The sequence below is a fragment of the Dasypus novemcinctus genome, chromosome 14 (assembly GCF_030445035.2).
Source record: "Dasypus novemcinctus isolate mDasNov1 chromosome 14, mDasNov1.1.hap2, whole genome shotgun sequence".
Classification (NCBI taxonomy): Eukaryota; Metazoa; Chordata; class Mammalia; order Cingulata; family Dasypodidae; genus Dasypus; species Dasypus novemcinctus.
This window is the reverse complement of record NC_080686.1, coordinates 42,971,402-42,992,288: the sequence shown is the minus strand read 5'-3', so window position 1 is coordinate 42,992,288 and position 20,887 is coordinate 42,971,402.

Here is a 20,887-nt window from a genome sequence, read left to right as displayed (position 1 = left end):
CAGCTAGCACCGCGGCGGGTGGCGGGCGGTGGGCGGGGAAGCCGGGTCCCGCCGAGCCCGGCTGAGCCGCGGCGGGCAGGGGGGCCAAGCCCAGCTGAGCTCGGCCAAGCCGAGCCGCGCTGCACCGCGCCGGGCGCCGGGCGGGAAAGCCAGGCCCAGCCGAGCCCAGCCGAGCCCAGCCGAGCCGCGGCGGGAGGGGAAGCCGAGCCCAGCCGAGCCGCGGCGGGCGGCAGGCGGGGGACCCGAGCCCAGCCGAGCCCAGCCGAGCCGCGGCGGGCGGCGGGCGGGGGACCGGAGCCCAGCTGAGCCCAGCCGAGCCTGGCGACGGGGTTTCTGTTCTTTGGGTTTTTTTTAATTTTTTTATTTTTTGTTGTTGTTCTTGTTCTTGTTGTTCTTTTTTTTCTTCCAATCCTCTCTTTCTTGTCCCCAATATTCTTCTTATACTATTTTACCTTAACAATACAATAGGTCCTACAGGAAATACCTCACATTTGCTGGGTTTCCTCACCCTCCACTGCCTCATTTCTCTGTGAATAGATTTAGCCTATCTACACTATCCCCTTTCCCCTACAACTTGATATCCTCCACCATCTGCTATCTCTCCTATATTTCATCTCCCTTTCTTTGATCCACAAAGTGTCTAACTCTTAATTTCTAATACCTTTGTTTAGTTTTCCATCTGGTATTTGTCCCTGAAACTATTACCTTTCTTTTCTCTTTCCCTCTCTCACGAAAACAATAGCCTCTTAGTACGTACCACATTCCTCCCATATTCAGTCGTCTACCTCATTATAGGTACTTTCCTACTACTATAACTCTACACAATTTACATGATCTAACCTCCATCCTCCCAGAACTCATATTGTTGCTTTGTAAACATATATCACCAATACTACTTCACACTTTTTCCTTCCTTACAAACTGACTTTCCCCAGCACTAATACTTTCCTTTAAAGTGAGCTTAACTAGCAATAAGAAATTGGAATAAGAAGAACAAAGTGACAAAGAGAAGATATAACACTTACGCAAAAACAACAGCTAATTAATCTCCAAGACTAGACAAAGAAGCTAAGGAACTGATTAAACCCGTGAAGAAAAAATGTTGACAAGACAGCAACAAAAATTTACAAACCAAACCAGTAATCAGGAAAACATGGCTGAATCCAATCAACAAACTGAAAATCAGGAAGGGGGGCAGGACTTCGCACAAGCAATGAAAGATCTCAGAACATTTATCATCGACAAATTTGATGAAGTAATGAAAGAGGTTAACAGCGTGAAGACAACACTTGGAGGGGAAATTGCAGACATGCGCAAAAAAATAACAGATATGATGGAAATGAACACCACAATTCAAGACATCAAAAATACACTTGCAGCAAATATCAGCAGACTAGAAGAGGCAGAGCAGAGAATCAGTGATGTGGAAGACAGTGCATTGGAAATCAAACAGATAGTAGAAGTGGTCAATAAAAAGGTAGAAAAAATCCAGATAGGACTTAGGGACCTGAATGATAACGCAAAACGCTCAAACATACGTATTATAGGCATTCCAGAAGGAGAAGAGAAGGGAAAGGGGTCAGAAGGAGTGTTGCAGGAAATAATGAATGAAAACTTCCCAAATCTACTGAAAGAGACAGATGTACATATCCAAGAAGCACAGCGCACTCCACTGGTCATAAACCCCAACAGGCCCACCCCAAGACATATACTTGTCAAATTATCCAATGCTCAAGACAAAGAAAAAATTCTAAAAGCAGCAAGAGAAAAGAAAACCATCACATACAAGGGAAACTCCATAAGATTAAGTGCTGATTTCTCATCTGAAACGATGGAGGCAAGAAGGCAGTGGTATGATATAGTCAAGGTACTAAAGGAAAAAAATCTCCAACCAAGAATACTCTATCCAGCTAAACTAGCATTCAAAAATGATGGAGAATTCAAAATATTCACAGATAAACAGAAACTGAAAGAGTATATCAACAAGAAACCTCCCCTTCAAGAAATTCTTAAGGGAATTCTGCAGGAAGAAAGGAAAAAACAGGACAGTCAGAGATGGAGGAGAGTGTAAAAGCAACAAGACAAAAATAGAAGGGGAAAATAAAATAATACAAACAAAATATAACAAACACAAATCCAACCAAAATATGGCTACCATAAATAACTCTCAAAACGTAATAACACTGAATGTCAACGGATTAAACTCACCTATCAAAAGATTCAGACTGGGACACTGGATAAGGAAATACGACCCATCTATATGCTGCCTACAAGAGACACATCTTAGACCCAGAGACTCATGGAGGTTGAAAGTGAATGGCTGGAAAACAATCATACAAGCAAACAACAACCAAAAAAAGGCAGGAGTAGCTATATTAATATCAGACAAAATAGACTTTAAATGCGAAACAATTGTGAGAGACAAAGAAGGATACTATATTTTAGTGAAAGGGACAATCTGTCAAGAAGATCGAACAATCATAAATATTTATGCTCCTAACAAGGGCGCCTCTAAATATGTGAGGCAAACGCTGGAAAAACTAAGTGAAAGAATAGATGCATCTACAATTATAGTGGGGGATTTTAATACACCACTATCAACTCTGGACAGAACATCTCAAAAGAGAATCACTAAAGAAACAAAACATTTGAACAGTATATTAGAAGAGCTGGATCTAATAGACATATATAGATCATTACACCCAAACACAGCAGGATATACATTTTTCTCAAGCGCACATGGAACATTCTCCAAGATTGACCATATGCTAGGCCACAAAGAAAGGCTTAATGAATTCAGAAAGATCGAAATCATACAAAACAATATCTCTGACCACAGTGGAGTCAAGCTGGAAATTTGCAAGGGACAGAGACCCAGACTTCACACAACAATTTGGAAATTAAATAGCACACTCTTAGAAAAACAGTGGGTCAAAGAGGAAATCTCAAAAGAAATCAATGACTACCTTGAAACAAATGATAATGATAACACAACATACCAAAATTTATGGGATGCAGCAAAAGCGGTACTGAGAGGGAAATTTATAGCCATAAATTCATATATCAAAAAAGAAGAAAGAGCAGAAATTGAAGAATTAACTGCACATTTGAAGGAATTAGAAAAACAACAACAAAGTAACCCAACAGGAAGAAGAAGGAAGGAAATAACAAAGATAAGAGCAGAACTAAATGAAATAGAAAATAAGAAAGCACTTGAAAAAATAAACAAGACCAAGAGCTGGTTTTTTGAGAAGATCAACAAAATTGACAAACCTTTAGCAAGACTAACAAAGAAAAAAAGAGAAAAGATGCAAATACACAAAATAAGAAATGAGAAAGGTGATATCACCACTGACCCCACAGAAATAAAGACTATCATAAGAGGATACTTTGAAAAACTATATTCCAACAAAAATGACAATTTAGAGGAAATGGACAAATTCCTAGAAATACATAAGCAGCCCATACTGACGAAAGAAGAAATTGATGATCTTAACAAACCAATCACAAGCAAAGAGATAGAATCAGTCATTAAAAATCTCCCAACTAAGAAGAGCCCAGGGCCAGACGGCTTCACAGGTGAATTCTACAAAACATTCCGGAAAGAACTAACACCAATCCTGTTGAAACTATTCCAAAAAATCGAAACAGAAGGAACATTGCCTAATTCCTTCTATGATGCCAACATTACCCTAGTACCAAAGCCAAACAAAGACACCACAAGAAAGGAAAATTACAGACCAATTTCTCTAATGAACCTAGACGCAAAAATACTTAACAAAATACTTGCTAATCGTATTCAACAACACATTAAACGAATTATACACCATGACCAAGTGGGATTTATCCCAGGTATGCAAGGGTGGTTCAACATAAGAAAATCAATCAATGTAATACACCATATAAACAGATTGAGAGAAAAAAACCACATGATTATATCTATAGATGCAGAAAAGGCATTTGACAAAATACAGCACCCCTTCCTGATAAAAACACTCCAAAAGATCGGAATACAAGGAAACTTTTTGAACATGATAAAGAGTATATATGAAAAACCTAAAGCCAACATTGTTTACAATGGCGAAATCCTGAAACCCTTCCCTCTAAAATCAGGAACAAGACAAGGATGCCCATTGTCTCCGCTCCTATTTAACATTGTCTTGGAAGTACTGGCTCGAGCACTGAGACAAGAACCAGATATAAAAGGCATTCAAATTGGAAGGGAAGAAGTAAAAATTTCATTATTTGCAGATGACATGATCCTATATATAGAAAACCCTGAGAGATCTTCAACAAAGCTCCTAGAACTCATAAATGAGTTTAGCAAAGTCGCAGGTTATAAGATCAATGCGCAAAAATCAGTAGCATTTCTATACACCAATAATGAGCAAGATCAGGAGGAAATCAAGAAACAAATACCATTCACAATAGTAAATAAAAAATCAAATACTTACGAATAAATTTAACTAAAGAGGTAAAGAACTTATACATCGAGAACTATACAAGATTGTTCAAGGAAATCAAAGAAGACCTAAATAAATGGAAGAATATTCCCTGTTCATGGATTGGAAGACTGAATATTATTAAGATGTCTATCCTACCAAAACTGATCTACACATTCAATGCAATCCCAATAAAAATCAACACAGCCTTCTTTAAGGAACTAGAAAAACTAACTATGAAATTTATTTGGAATAAAAAGAGGCCCCGAATAGCCAAAGACATATTGAAAAAGAAAAACGAAATAGGAGGAATCACACTTCCTGACTTCAAAACATACTACAAAGCTACAGTAGTGAAAACAGCATGGTACTGGCATAAGGAGAGACACACAGACCAATGGAATCGAATTGAAAGTTCAGATATAGAACCTCATGTATATAGCCATATAATATTCGATAAAGCCACCAAACCCTCTCAACTGGGAGAGAATGGCCTATTCAACAAATGGTGCCTGGAGAACTGGGTAGCCATATGTAGAAGAATGAAAGAGGATTACCATCTCACACCTTATACAAAGATCAACTCAAGATGGATCAAAGACCTAAATATAAGAGCCAAGACCATAAAGACCTTAGAAAGCAGTGTAGGGAAACATCTACAGGACCTTGTAATAGGAAATGGCTTCATGAATATCACACCAAAAGCACGAGCAGCAAAAGAACAAATAGATAAATGGGACTACCTCAAAATTAAAGCCTTCTGCACCTCAAAGGAGTTTGTCAAGAAAGTAAAAAGGGAACCCACACAATGGGAGAAAATATTTGGCAACCATATATCTGATAAGAGACTTATAACTTGTATATATAAAGAACTCATAGATCTCGAAAACAAAAGATAAACAACCCATTTAAAAAATGGGAAAAAGATTTAAACAGACACTTCTCCAAAGAAGAAATACAAATGGCTAAAAAGCACATGAAAAAATGCTCCAAATCCCTAGCTATCAGGGAAATGCAAATCAAAACTACAATGAGATACCATCTTACTCCCATAAGATTGGCAGCCATGAAAAAAACAGTAGAATACAAATGCTGGAGAGGATGTGAAGAAAGGGGAACACTCATCCATTGCTGGTGGGAATGCAGAAGGATCCAACCATTCTGGAGGACAGTTTGGCAGTTTCTCAAAAAATTATCCATAGATTTGCCATATGACCCAGCAATACCACTGCTGGGTATATACCCATCAGATCTGAAAACAAGGACACAAACCGATATATGTACACCAATGTTCATAGCAGCATTGTTCACCATCGCCAAAAGTTGGAATCAATCCAAAAGTCCATCAACAGATGAGTGGATCAATAAAATGTGGTATATACACACAATGGAATACTACTCAGCTGTAAGAACCAATACACTACAATCGCACGTGATAACATGGATGAACCTTGAGAATCTTATGTTAAGTGAAGCAACCCAGGCATTGAAGGACAAATACTATATGACCTCAATGATATGAAATAAGTTAACTGCCTCAGAGAGCTAGAGTCTGGAAAAGTGGCTTACTGGAAATCGGGGGGTGGAGGAAGGATGTGAGTTAATGTCTGTAGGGGTGGAATCTGTGATGAGCTGGGGGTAAGTATGAGCACAAAGAAAGGACAAAATGGGGGCAAGGGGTTACCTTCGGGTGGGGTTTTCTGGGTTTGAGGGGGGCTGGGGATGGGAAGAGGGGTAATATGGTCCAAGAAATAGGTGGGAGGGAGGGGCAACATACAAACATGGGAGAGTGCCAGAAGTTCGTTGAGAACTAAATGTTGAGTAAAACGTATCAAAGTATAAGTAGGAGGGTCACCTGGTTAGGACGCTCAGGGGGTATGGTCTGATGCGGGACGGACTCCGGAGGGAATAGCTGAAGGCTCATTTTGCCAAGGTGGGTTCTACCATTGGGTGGGGTGGACCCATATCCTGGGGAAGACTAATGCCGTCGAATAGAGAGAACTGTATCTCTCGTGAGAAAGGACGGCTCCCAGGGCATTAGATTGGCAGGCGTTGTGGGCCCTAAGGGGAGGGGAAAATGGACGTGCAATGGATAGAACAAAGGTAAATAAGGGGGCAAAAGAGGAGTTATGTGAGAGTACACGAGGATGAATATAAAACAGCTAATATTACACCAAAAACATATAGGGGACGACAGACTAATAATGAAAACCATAAGACAAAACATAGGATAACTAAAAAATTTAGAAAACTGTACAACCTAAAGTATGGACCACATAGTAAGCACAAATGTTACCTTGTTTGAAAACTATAGTTTCAGAATCTGTACATCAGTTTCAGGAAATATGATATGAATAAGTTAAAAGATTATTGCTGTGGAAGGGAAAAGGTTTTATGGTGGATCTGGGGAAATACTGTATATTGTATATATGAATTTTGGTGATCTAAGACTCTTCTGAAGCTGACATTATGTTGGGATTCACTTTACGGGAAGTTTTGGATCACAGAGTGGTTCAACAATGGCAGCGGAGGAATACTGATATGGGATGTTATTGACAGGATATATATGGTTGACAGGGAGTTATACAGGGCATATGCCCAGGGTATATGGTAATGTCTATATATACTCATAGTGGAAACAATTAAAAACAACAGCTGGGGGGGTACTGGGCTCCTGGCCGGGGGGTCACTGTTGTGGGCCCTGGGAGAGCAGCGGCAATCCTCCAGGTGCAACGGCAAGAACCAGGAAGGAAGGAGGGCCCAACAGTGGGCTCTTGATACTAATGGCTACACTTTTGAGCCTATGCACCTGCAATAAGAACAAGGCCTAGAGTAGCATTGTGCCTGGGGGTTTCCTCCTGACAGCCTTCATGTTACTCAAATGTGGCCACTCTCACAGCCAAACTCAGCGTGTAGATGTGATGCATTCCCCCCAGCGGGGGACACGACACCCGGGGATGAGCCTCCCTGGCACCGAGGGATCACTACCACATACCAGCTGAAGAAGCAACTAGAAAATGACCTTGAATTAAAGATTCAATGCGGAACAGCAGAATATACCTGTCTACATATAATAACATGACTTCGGGAAGCGGTTTGACCTAATGTAAGGGGGAAATGGAAAGAAGAAATGAGATTATAAGGCTGTGAGTCTCTAAAAAAGAGTCTGGAGGTTGTCAGAAGGAATACCCCTATGTACAACTGAACAGAGTCTAAGAGACAGATAAGGTACATACAACCCCAGGTATTGGTTCTTTTGAGGGATAAAGAGACCCACGGGTTCTATGGTCATGGCAGAAGGGGTTCACTGCCATGACAGATGGCCCTTCTTTGGAGCTGGTGTTTCTGCGTGATGGAAATGGACTCAGAGGGGATCTCTTTTCACAAGACTTGCATGCTACTTTATTGAAATTGTAGTTGGTGCTGAGTTTAAGATATATGTAGGGGATTTGAATCTCTGGACTGATAATATGACACCCAGGCCCAGAGCCTCAACAGACTTCAGCTCCTACACTTTGACTTATTGGACTTACTCCACTCAGCTAACATGGAGTTGAAGAAGGTCAACCACCACAACATGGAGCCTAGAGTGTCTACAACTAGAAGCGGGAAGAGTGCATCCAGTACCCATGTGGAATCTAAGCCCTCACTTGACATAGGTGTGCAATGGACACAACCAATCCAATGTCCACAGAGAAAATGTGGAATGGGTGTGGGAACGGTAGCCATGGGGGCTGCTGGGTGTGGGGAACGGGAGGAAGAGATGAGATGTGGAGGCGTTTTCGGGACGTGGAGTTGTCCTGGATAGTGCTTCACGGACAATTACGGGACACTGTAGATCCCCCCAGGGCCCACTGGATGGAACGTGAGAGAGTCTGGGCTATGATGTGGACCATTGACTATGGGGTGCAGTGATGCTCAGAGATGAACTTACCAGGTGCAATGGATGTATCACGATGATGGGAGAGAGTGTTGCTGTGGGGGGAGTGGGGGGCGGGGGCGGTGGGGTTGAATGGGACCTCATATATTTTTTTTAATGTAATTAAAAAATAATAATAAATAAATATTAAAAAAAAAAAAAAAAAGAAGAGGTAGCATTGTAACAGCTCTCCTTGACATGGCAGTTGCCAAGGTTACCATCCTAATGAGCAATTCAGCATTTGAAACCCATGGAACTCATCCATGTGTAAGTTTTTCAATTCCAGTGATTCAGAAACAGACATATCATTATTTTCACTTTTAAAAATGAAGTTTAAATTTTAGTCATATGGAGGGGTCAAAGATGTCATCTTATTTCTTGCTAAAATGTCTCATTTGCATTCTAGATTTTGTTGGGGTTTGGAGAGTAATCTCTAAAATGCTCTTCTCTTTACCTCCCAAGTTTCTAACCAATAAAGAGATAGATATCAGAGTCCAGCAGATGAGGATAGAATTATCCTTCCTGTGATCGGTAAAGCTGAATTGGGGGCAATGGGTTGACTCTTTGGTCATAATCCTGTCAGCTCCAAGTCTAGATCATGGGATAACTTACCTGAGGGATATTCTACAGATCCACATACCCAGAATCACTCCTTAATATGCTTTGAGCCCCAGTAGTAGGAAGAGAAACACATGGACCTTCTAGAAGATAAGTGAAGCCTGAAGCCCTCTGTGCTTACCAGATGCAAGTGAGAGAAAATTCAACCCAAACACAACCATCCTGCAGACATCTGAAAGAAGAAAAAGCTGAGCCCTGCTGGCTCGGGTCTTCTACCCAACTCTGCCTGCAAACAAGCCCCTCATCACTGTCTGGGAAGGAACAGAAAGTGAAGAGCAAAGAGACAAGCAGATGTTTTCTCTCCCTTATATTTTAAAGCAAACTTTTAAAAAACTGAATATATGGTGAGGGTACCATATAAATAGAAAAATGCACACATCAAAGGTAGGCTTCCTGATACTAATGACTATGCTTGTGAGCTGATAAACCCAAAATAAGAACAAGGCCTAGAGCAACTTTGTGCCTGGGAATTTCCTTCTGTCAGCCTTCATGTTACTCAAATGTGGCCAGTCTCGAAGCCAAACTCAGCATGTAAATGCAATGCCTTCCCCCCAGCGTGGGACATGACACCCGGGGATGAGCCTCCCTGGCAACGAGGGACCACTATCAACTACCAACTGATGATGCAACTGGAAAATGACCTTATACGGAAGGTTCAATGCGGATCAGCAGAATATCCATGTCTACATAAAATACCATGACTTTAAAATGCTGTTTGACCTAAAGTAAGGGGGAAATGGAAAGGAGAAATGAGTTTATATGGCTACGAGTTTCTAAAAAAGAGTCTGGAGGCTGGCAGAAGGTTTGCCCTCATGCACAACTGAGCAGAGTCAGAGAGACAGATAAAGCAGATACAACCCCCAGATATTGGTTCCTTTGAGGGCTAAAGAGACCCATGGGAGTTATGGTCATGGCCGATGGGGTTAACTACCAGGGCAGATGGCCCCTCTTTGGAAATGGTGTTTATGTGTGATGAATCTGGACTCAGATGGGATCTCCCTTCATAAGACTTTCATGCTAATGTGCTGGAGGTGCAGTTAATGTTGGGGTTTAAGATATATTTAGGGGATTTGAATCTCTGGACTGACAATGTGATAGCCAGATCCTGAGCCTCAACAGACTCCAGCACCTACAATCTGATTTATTGGACTTACCACACTCAGCTAAGATGGAGGTGAAGAAGGACAACCACCACACCATGGAGCCTAGAGTGATTACAACTGAAAATGGGAGGATTGCATCCAGCATCCAGGTGGAATCTGAGCCTCCTCTTGACATAAAGGTGCAATGGACACAACCAATCCAGTGTCCACATAGAAGAGGTGGCATTGGATTGGGAAAAGTGGACATAATGGACAAAGGGTATGGGGAAAGGCAGGAAGAGATGAGAGGTGGAGGCGTCTTCGGGACATGGAGCTGCCCTGGATGGTGCTTCAGAGGTAATCACCGGACATTGTAAATCCTCACAGGGCCTACTTGATGGAATAGAGGAGAGTATGGGCCATGATGTGAACCAATGTAGTATATGAGGTGCAGAGGTGCCCAAAGATGTACTTACCAAATCCAATGGATGTGTCATGATGATGGGAACGAGTGTTGTTGGGGGGGGGAGAGGGGGGGTGGGGGGGTGGGGTTGAATGGGACCTCACATATATATTTTTAATGTAATATTATTAGAAAGTCAATAAAAAATAAAAAAATTATAAAAAAAAAAAAAAAAGGTAGGCTTAATGCATTTTTATAAAGGAGATACACCTATGTAACAAGCACTTGGATTTAAACCCAAAAAGGATAATAGCCAGTGTCCCAAAGGCCCCACTCATGCCTCTTTCCAGCACTCCTATTCTCACGTTTGACACCATAGCTTAGTTTTAAATGTTTTTAATATATATCCCCCCCACCCAGATGGCTTCTTCATCTGTCTGCTTATTGTGTCTCCTCATTGTCTGCTCCTTGTGTCTACTTGTCTTCTTTAGGAGGTACCTGGGACCTCCCAGGCAGATGCCCAACTGCTTGAACCACATCTGCTGCCTGCTCATTGTGTCTGCTCATCTTCTTTAGGAGACACCTGGAACTGAACCTGGGACCTCCCATGTAGGAGGCAAGCAACCAACTGCTTGAGCCACATCTGCTCCCTGAGTTTCACATGTTTTTGAACTTTATATAAATTGAATCATATAATATGATCTCTTTTTTGTCTGCCTGTCTTTAATTCAACATTACATTATGAGATTCATTCATATTGTTATGAGTAGTAGTAATTTGCTCATTTTAATAGTTGTTTAGTATTATATTATTTATACATTTTATTGATGATGAGCATTTAGGTAGTTCAGAACATTCTGGTGCATGTTTATTGGTAACAGATATGAGCATTTCTTTTGGGTACATATCTAAGAATAGAATGGCTAGGTCAAAGGGTAGGTGTATGTTCAGCTTTAAAAAATAGTGCCAAACAACTTTCCAAAGTGACTATATAAATATATACAACCCCACTATCTGTATATGAAAACTTCACTTGTTCTACATCCTCATCAAACATCAATATCATTTGTCTTTTTCATTGTGGCCATTCTGGTTGGTGGTAGAGTGGTTTTGTATCATAATTTTTCTTGTATTTTCCTGATGAATAATGAACATTTTTCCATATGGTTTAGCCTTTGCAGTTCCTCTTTTGTGAATTTCCTGTTCTGCATTATTCCTATAATGCAGAACATTCCTATAATGCAGAACTATAGCTCAACTTCCCCAAGAAGCAGTCTTTGAGATGGGAATTAGTATGCAGAATATTTGTTAGGTAGTGATCTTGGGATCAGTACATTGGGACACTTCCAATGCCACCAATGAAAGATTAAAAGAAAAGTTTTCCTACCGTAATATCTAGAAAACTAGACAAAAGATATAAAAATAACTGTTTTGAATATTGAACAGATATCACAGGAATGTGACCCTTACAAGATGGGAAATAAGTGAGATGAGTCCTATGATTGCACCATATTATTACCAGGAGACAGTTTCCAGGCCACAGTTGTGGGTACTGGAACTAAACAGAGCCTGGTGTTGTGGAGCAGGGAAGCAGATGTTGGGGGTTTGGAGAGGCCAAGGAAGCTAAAATTGACCATACAGAGTACAGCAGAGGAAGGAGCTACACAGAGAAATAGATCTCTGGACATCTGCAGAAGATTTTACTCAAGTCTTTGACCAAGTACTGATCTGTGCATGTGTGGAATGGAACTCCTGAAGATAAATGATACCCAAGGCCCACAAAGAACTCGTAATACTTCATGTTTCTCCTAGGCAGAGAGGCAAGACTTCACAATACCAGTTCATTGGTTAGAGTCCTTAAAAGGGTCACACCTTTGAACAGTAAATGTATACTCTTTCCCATACCCTTCATTCTACCTTTCTTGTAGATGGAGTTTAAAATGATGTCACTCCACTCTGGCCTAAAGAACTTCTTTTATTATTTCTTGTAGTACAGATCTGCTGGCAATGAATTCTCTCAGTTCGAGTTTATCTGTAAATGTATTCATTTTACCTCTCTTTTTTTCTTAATGGCTTTATTGAGCTATAATTTACATGCCATACAATTCACTCATTTGAAGTATATAACTCAATGTCTTTGATTATATTCACAGAATTGTGCAATAATCAGCACAATCCATTTGAAAACATCTTCATTACATCAAGAAGAAATCCTTTATACTTTAGGTTTCACCCTCCAGTCCTCCCATCTCTCCCAGCCTTAGGCAACAACAAATTTATTTTCTGACTCTATAGAGTTACCTGTTGTAGATATTTCATATAAATGAAATCATATAATATTAATATATGGTCTTCTGAGACTGGCTTCTTTCCCATAGCATAATGCTTTAAATGTTCATCCATGTTGTAGCATATATTAATACTTCATTTCTTTTTATGGATGAATAATATTCCATTGTTTGTATTTGCTGTAATTTGCTTATCCATTCTTCAGTTGTTGGACATTTGAGTTGTTTCCACATTTTGACTATTATGCACAATGCTGCTATGAGCATTCATGTATAAGTTTTTGGGTGGACACATGGTTTCATTTCTCTTAGGCAGGCATGTATATATATACATATATACACCTTGGATTGGAATTGCTGGATCAAATAATAAAGCTACATTTAACCTTCTAAGGAACTGCTAGACTGTTATCTAAAGTGGTTGCACCATTGTACATTCCCACCAGCAGTATATGAGAATTCCAATTTCTCCACTTCCTTGCTAACTCATGTTATTATCTGTCTTATTTTTTGTTATGGCCATCCTAGTGGGTATGAAGTAGCATCTGATTGTGGTTTGGGTTTGCATTTCCTTGATGACTAATGATGTCAAGCATATTTTAAAAGGGAGTGGATGTAGCTTAAGTGGTTTAGTGCCTGCTTCCCATGTACGCGGTCCTGTTCAATCTCCAGTACCTCCTAAAAAATAATAGTATTTTAATATACTTATTGGACACATGTATATCTTATTTGGATAGTCCTTTGTCCATTTTTTAAATTGGATTTTTTGTAATTTTATTCTTTTTTTTTTTTAAGAGAACAAGATTGCCAGATCATAGCAAGGAAATCAGATGGCCTCACAGCCTAAAATATGCCTCCCTGAATTTGAGGAGCTTAGGGGTATTTTTGTTTTTGTTTTCTTTTTAAAGATTTATTTATTTTTTCCCTCCCCACCACCACCCTCGCTCCCCACTGTTTTGTGCTTGTTGTCTGCCCTCTGTGTTCATTCGCTGTATATTCTTCTGTATCTGCTTGTCTTCTCTTTAGGTGGCACCGGGAATCAATCCTGGGACCTTCTGAAGTACGAAAGAGGTGCTTAATTTCTTGTTCCACCCAGCTCCCTGGTCTGCTGTGCCTCTTATTGTCTCTCCTCTGTGTCTCTTTTTGTTGCATCATCTTGCTGCGCCGGCTCTCTGCATGGGCCAGCACTCCACATGGATCAGCTCTCCTCTCGGGCCAGGTCACGGCACAGGCCAGCTTACTGTCACCACGAGGCCTGGGGAATTGAACCTTGGACCTTCTATATGGTAGACAGGAGCCCAATCACTTGAGCCACATCCCCTATCCTTTAGGGTTTTTAGAGATGAACAAGGGAGGGAGAAGTGATATTGCATCACAACAGCAAGTATACACAAGGGTGAGCCTCGCTTGGAATAACCATAAACGTGGTGAGACCAGCCAAGTACGTTTCAGTGATTTCTGGTATTAACTTTTGGCTATTCTATAATATATTGAAAAAAGTAAAAAAAAAAAAAAAAAACAATCTATATAATGATTCAGTAATCACAATCATTTTTTAATTCTTTTTTTTTAAAGATTTATTTTTTATTTATTTCTTTCCCCTTCCTCCCCCCTGTTGTCTGCTCTCTGTGTCTATTTGCCATGTGTTCTTCTGTGTCCACTTGGATTCTTGTCAGCGGCACTGGGAATCTGTGTTTCTTTTTGTTGCGTCATTGTCATCTTGCTGCATCAGCTCTCCATGTGTGCGGCCCCAGTCCTGGACAGGCTGCACTTTTTTCACACAGGGCAGCTTTCCTTGCGGGGCGCACTCCTTATGCGTGGGGCACCCCTACGCAGGGATGCACCTGTGTGTCATGGCACTCCTTGCACGCAACAGCACTGCGTGTGGGCCAGCTCACCACATGGGTCAGGAGGCCCTGGGTTTGAACCCTGGACCTCCTATGTGGTAGGTGGATGCTCTGTCAGTTGAGTCAAATCCACTTCCCTGTTAATTCTTAAATCTAGGTTACAATGTCACTGCTTAATTTTTTAGTTTCATGGAAGTTCTTCCTACATGTTGGGTGACTACCTGTACTTTGCACCTGGCTTGTTTTCATTGGGGGATGTTTTAGATGCATATTTCATGTAAATTGAATGAGAATTCGATGCAGGTAGGTTCTTCCCTGTGCCATGCTTTTCTGGGTATAAGGAAGTGATGCATTGAAAAATGTGAGAATTCCTGCAGAACGTCTTTCTTTGGGCATGTAAATGAAATTGTACATTCCTTGCATGTTTCATTCAGTTTCCAGGTTATTCCTTCCTGAAGGAAATAAACTAGGAGACAAATTCAATCAGGTTATATCTGTCTTGTTCTTATTAAATTGCATCACCAGTATTTTAGTTGCTAAATGAATATTTAAGAGGTATGGTTGAACAGGGTATAATTGGAGAGACATTTCTGAATCATTTGGGAAATTCTTCTGATGCCATTTTTTGTCATTTTATTCTTGAATCGTAAGAATTCTTTATATATTCCAGATACAAGCCCATTATCAGATACATGATTTTCACCTATTTTCTCCCATTCTGTGGGTTCTATTTTCATTTTCTTGTGTCTCCTTTGAAGGACAAAAGTTTTTAATTTTTATGAAGTCCAATTTATCTATTTTTTCTTTTGTTGCTTGTATTTTTGGTGTCATATATAATAAAACATTGCCAAATCCAAAGTCATGAAATTTTACCTCTGTATTTTCTTCTTAGGCTTTTATAGTTTGTATTAGTCAGGGTTCTCCAGAGGAACAAAACTCTCTCTTTCTCTCTCTCCCCCTTTCTCTGTGTGTTTGTGTTTATGAGATTTATCATAGGAATTGGCTCACACAATTGTGGGGATTGGCAAGTCTGAATTCTGTAGGGCAGGTTACAATTTGGGAACTCCGATGAAGGGTTTGAGGAATTCCCCAGAAGACACTGGCTGGTGGAGGTAGACATAGAAATTCTTCTTTCTGACTGCTAAAATCATCTGTTCTCCCTTTAAGGCCGTCAAGTGATTGGATGAGCCTTCTTTCACTGCTGAAGTCAGTCTTTTTTGTTGGTTATAGATGTAATCAGCTGTAGATGCAATCGATGGACTAATGATTTAAATCCACAAAATACCCTCACAGTAACAATCAAGCCAGTGCTTGCTTAACCAAATAACGGGACACCATAATCTCGTCAAGGTGACACATGAACTTAATCTGTATAGTCTACCCCTTATTAGCTTGGTACCCATACACATCTCCTTAAACCATACTTAATCTCGAAATAAAAACAGTAACAATCATACTTTCACCTAACATCATTAAGCTGTCCTGCATACACTAACCATGCAAGTCCTTGGATAATATCCACACTTAAACTTGATATCCTATGACTTAAATGCTATGGTATTGAGTTAATAGAAACTTATGTTGTATGATAAAGGGATGTGAAAGGCAAGAAATCAAAGGTTTGCTTTATGTATATATACAAACATACTCATAACAAAACAAGGAAAAAGTACTCGTAACCAGTATAGTCTTCATTTCTGCAACTGGTCACATGGGCATGGCTTGTATTTATAACTACTGCCTCCCACTACCCATTCTATGTTCCTTTTGCCCCCAGCAAGCACCTCAGCTGACCACGGTTCTTTGAATGATAAGGTGCCCAAATCATCATCATTCCTGAAGGGTCTGGGCCATCAGAAGTTTGCTTGGATTGGGTTGTAGTTTTCCGTTGGCTTTAATCACAGAACATAGTAATACTAAAAGACACCCTAAAGCTGGGGTTTTTAACCTTTTTTGTTCCATGGATCCCTTTGCCACTCAGGTGAAAACCACAGACCCCTTACTAAGTCCACACTATACTGCGTATTACTTAATAAACACATCACACCTATACCAACATGTTCCCACAAAAATAATGTGTTTTTTAATTTCAATTCAAGCTTGTGGATCCCTTGTTAAAACCCCTGCGCTAAGGATCTCCTGTATTCCACGCAAACTCTTTTTTATCTCCTCTGTGTATAGCAGTCCCATTTCCCCTTGAAAATCAGGATCAGGCACCTCAACCAGCACAGTAATGCCATTCTTTGCCTATTGATTCAGAGGCATGAGGAGACCAGAGTGGCCAAGTGGCAGTTTTGATTTCCAATTCAATGGAATCGTTGTTTATCATGGTGGAGGCACTTCTTTTGAAACTAGAACAGCAGAGCTTAAGATCATGGGAACAGGAAGCAAAAACTTTTCTAGTGAATAGTGTCAAACCCATTTCCAGCCCTTGATCCCTGGACCTGTGGATCCTGGCTATGAAAGAAAGATCACCATAGAGTGGGTGTTGATTTAGAGCACATACAGCCTCATAGAGAACATTGCTCCAGCCCTGCAAGGTATTGCCACCCATTTGACACAGTAATGGAGTCTTCAAAAGGCCATTCCACCATTATATCAATCCAACTGCTTCAGGGTGATGGAGCAGTGAATTCTATGAGCATATGCCCACTTCCTTTGCTATAAAGTGGGTTCCTTGATCAGCAGCAATGCTATTTAGAATATCATGATGGTAGATAAGGTATTCTGTAACTCTGCATGTCCAGGATGGTAGTTTTGGCAGAACCATCGCATGCAGGGAAGGCAAAATCCGTGTCTGGAGTAAGTGTTTATTCCAGTAAGAATGAAATGCTGTCTCTTCCATGATGGATGTGGTCCAGTGTAATCAATCTACCACCAGATGGCAGGTTGAGCTGCTTGGGGAGTGGTGCCATTTTGGAGACTGAGTGTTGGTCTCTGCTGCTGCCATGCCGGGCCCTCAGCGGTGGCTATGGCTTGATGAGTGGAAGCCCACATTGTCCATATTGCCGAGCCCATGCAAAACTTCCATCCCTAGTGTCATGGCCACTTTGCTCATGAGCACCTTAAGCAGTGACAGTAGTAGCTGGGGAAAGAGGCCAGTTGATAGTCACAGAACAGGCCATCCCATCACTTGATTACTAAAATCCTCCTCTGCTGAAGTCATCATCTTGTGAGCATTCACATGGGACACAAACATCTTCATGGGGTTTTTTTTTGGTTTTTTTTTTAAGATTTATTTATTTATTTATTTCACTCCCCTTCCCCCCCACCCCGGTTGTCTGTTTTCTGTGTCTGTTTGCTGTGTCTTCTTCTTTGTTCACTTCTGTTGTTGTCAGCAGCATGGGAATCTGTGTTTCTTTTTGCTGCGTCATCCTGTTGTGTCACCTCTCCGTGTAGGCGGTGCCATTCCTGGGCAGGCTGCACTTTCTTTCGTGCTGGGCACCTCTCCTTCCGGGCGCACTCCTTGCGCATGGGGCTCCCCTGCACGGGGACACCCCTGCATGGCAGGGCACTTTTGAGCACATCAGCACTGCGCATGGGCCAGCTCCACACGGGTCAAGGAGGCCCAGGGTTTGAACCGCGGACCTCCCATGTGGTAGACGGACGCCCTAACCACTGGGCCAAGTCCACCACCTTCATGGTTTTTTTGTCCATTCAGATAGGTCTATCCACTTACCTCCTTCTCACCAATCTCTTTATCACCAATTTTTCAATCATGTTCCTTCTAAGCCCCTGACCTTCCATGCAAAACATTGGCCACAGCCCATGAATCAGTGTACAAACACACCTCTGGCCATTTCTCCTTCCAAACAAAATGAACAAACAAGTGCACTGCTTGAAGTTCTGCCTACTGGGAGGATTTCTCTTCATCGCTGTCCTTCAGAGGTGTCCCAGAAAAGGGTTACAGTACTGCAGCTGTTCCCTTTGGAATGATACCTGTATATTGTGCAGAAGTATCTATAAACCAGTTTTCTCTTCCTCAGTCAATGATTTTAAGGAACTCCCCAAGAAGCCATAAGTGTAGGCTGAGTAAGAGAAGGTAATGAGCATTTGGCCCATTTCTTCATATAATTTATTTGTGCCTTCAGGGCTTGCTGGAGTTATTCTAATATATACCACTTCCATTTGATAATGGTGTATGCTATTATAACCAACTTTATGGTTTTGTGGATCATACAATTCCCCGTTCATGACAGGCAACTCAGGTCCCATAGTAACTTGGTGACCCAAGGTTAAATGTTCAGTGTCTTCTAAGGCCCAGTAGCAGGCTAAAAGCTGTTTCTCAAAAAGAGAGTAGTTATCTGCAAAGGATGGCAGGGTCTTGCTCCGAAATCCTAAATGTTTGCTCAGTGAAGTGGACTGCCAAAGGCTCCAAACAGCATCTATATTTGCTACTGATATTTTCAGCACCAATGGATCTGCTGCGTTATAAGTCTCGAGTGGCAGAGCCGCTTGCATGGCAGCCTGGACCTATTGCAGAGCCTCTTCTTTTTCCAGGCCCCACTCAAAACTAGTAGCTTTTTTGGGTCACTCAGTAAATGATCCAAATGAGGAATATGTTGCCTTCAATATCCAAAAAGTCAAACTAGGCATTGTTCCTCTTTTTTGCTTGCAAGAGGGAACAGATGCAATAGCTCATCCTTTACCTTTGAAGGAATATCTTAACATGCCCCACACCACTAGATGTCCAGAAACTTCACTGAGGCAGAAGACCTCCAAATTTTTGTTGGGTTTATCTCCCACCCTCTGATATGCAAATGTCTTACCAATAAGTCTAGATTACTTGCTACTTCTTGCTCACTGGCTCTAATCAGCATAATGTCATCAGTATTATGGACCAGTGTGATGTCTTGTGGAAAGGAAAGGTAACCAACATCCCTGTGAATGATATTATGACTTAGGGCCTTGTCAGCTGAAAGCAAACTTGTCTTTACAAAAAAATATCAAGAAAAAAGTGTTTTCAAGCTCAATGGCTGCATACCAGCTACCAGGAGATGTGCTGGTTTTCTTAAGCAATGATACCACTTCTGGAACAGCAACTGCAATTGGAGTCACCACCTGGTTAAGTTTATGATAATCCACTCTCATTCTCCAAGATCCATCTGTTTTCTGCACAGGCCAGTTGATCTATATGGCGAGTCTTTTTTTTTTTTTTTTTTTAAGATTTATTTTATTTATTTATCCCATCCCACCCCCATAGTTTACGTTCACTCTCTGCTCTTTGTGTCCATTTGCTCTGTGCTCTCTGTCTACTCATCTTTCTTTTTTTTAAGTGAAATAGTTTTGTTTTGTTTTTTAATCCCCTCCCCCCTCCACATTGTCTGCTCTCTGTGTCCTTTCACTGTGCATTCTTCTGTGTCTGTTGTATTCTCATTAGGTGGCTCCAGGGACCCATCCTGGGACCTTCCGGAGGGGGAGAGAGGCAATCATTCTCTTGTGTCACCTCAGCTCCCTAGTTCATTGTGTTTCATATTGTCTCCTCTCTGTGTCTCTTTTTTTTGTTGTTGTGTCATTTTGCTGCATCAGCTCTCCATGTGGGCAGCACCACTCCTGGGCAGGCTGCACTCCTGCATGGGGTGGCACTCTTGCATGGGGCAGCACTCCTACATGGAGGGCATCCCTGTGCGGGGTGGCAGTCCTTGGCCGCGGCAGCACTCCATGTGGGCCAGCTCTCCACACAGGCCAGGAAGTCGTGGGTATCAAACCCTGGACATTATATATGGTAGGTGGAAGCTCTATCCATTGAGCCATATTCACTTCCCTCATCTTCTCTTTAGGAGGCACCAGGAACTGAACCTGGAAGAGAGGTGCTTAGTCTTTTGAGCCACCTCTGCTCCCTGCTTTGTTGTCTCTCTCATTGTGTTTCCCTTTTGTATCTCTTGTTGTGCCAACTCACTGTCTTGCTTGTCTTCTCCAGGAGGTACCAGAAACTGAACCCAGGACCTCCCATGTGGTAGGCAGGAGCTCAATTGCTTGAGCCACATCTGCTTCCCCTATATGTCTAGTCTTAGACTCTGTCTTGATTACTGTTGCTTCATAGTAAGTTTTGATCAGCAATTATAATTAATCCAAATTTGTTATTCTCTTAGAAGATTGTTCAGAATCCATTTTCAATTCTAAACATTTTAAAAATTTTATATGCCGGGGAATATGTGAAGGTGGCAACACCATGTTGGACATCCATTGAGGAAATTCATGTAAAGAAGAATTTAAAAAGCATGATGGGGAGTAAGATGTTGCTCAAGCAGTTGAGCACCTGCTTCCCAAATGGGAGAGCCCAAGTTT